General features: G+C 51.7%; 1 non-coding gene across 1 annotated transcript; it reads right to left on the bottom strand.

Moving 5' to 3' along the window:
- Nucleotides 1-247: 247 nt before the first annotated feature.
- On the bottom strand, nucleotides 248-322 carry Trnal-caa. The gene has a single exon. It is a non-coding gene; the product is annotated as a tRNA-Leu (tRNA).
- Nucleotides 323-559: the final 237 nt, after the last annotated feature.

Genomic DNA, 559 nt, shown 5'->3' with positions numbered 1-559 from the left:
TACCAACTGAGCTACCGAAGCACGACTCACGGCCGGTCCTCACAGCTTTACTTCTGCCAGTACCTCGTCTCCTACCTCCCAAACTTTACAGAAGCTCTCCTGCGAACCTTGCAGAACTAGCACTCCTGAAAGAAAGGATATTGCGGAGACATGGCTTAGCCACAGCCTGGGGGATGTTTCCAGATTGAGATTTTACTCTGCAGCGGAGTGTGCGCTGATATGAAACTTCGTGGCAGATTAAAACTGTGTGCCCGACCGAGACTCGAACTCGGGACCTTTGCCTTTTGCGGGCAAGTGCTCTACCAACTGAGCTACCGAAGCACGACTCACGCACGGTACTCACAGCTTTACTTCTGCCAGTACCTCGTCTCCTACCTTCCAAACTTTACAGAAGCTCTCCTGCGAGCCTTGCAGAACTAGCACTCCTGAAAGAACGGATATTGCGGAGACATAGCTTAGCCACAGCCTGGGGGATGTTTCCAGAATGAGATTTTCACTCTGCAGCGGAGTGTGCGCGGTCGGGCACACAGTTTTAATCTGCCAGGAAGTTTCATATCAG

The sequence above is a fragment of the Schistocerca americana genome, chromosome 2 (assembly GCF_021461395.2).
Source record: "Schistocerca americana isolate TAMUIC-IGC-003095 chromosome 2, iqSchAmer2.1, whole genome shotgun sequence".
Lineage (NCBI taxonomy): Eukaryota > Metazoa > Arthropoda > Insecta > Orthoptera > Acrididae > Schistocerca > Schistocerca americana.
Note: the sequence above shows the minus strand (reverse complement) of the source record. Positions and strands in the feature narration are given on the sequence as shown.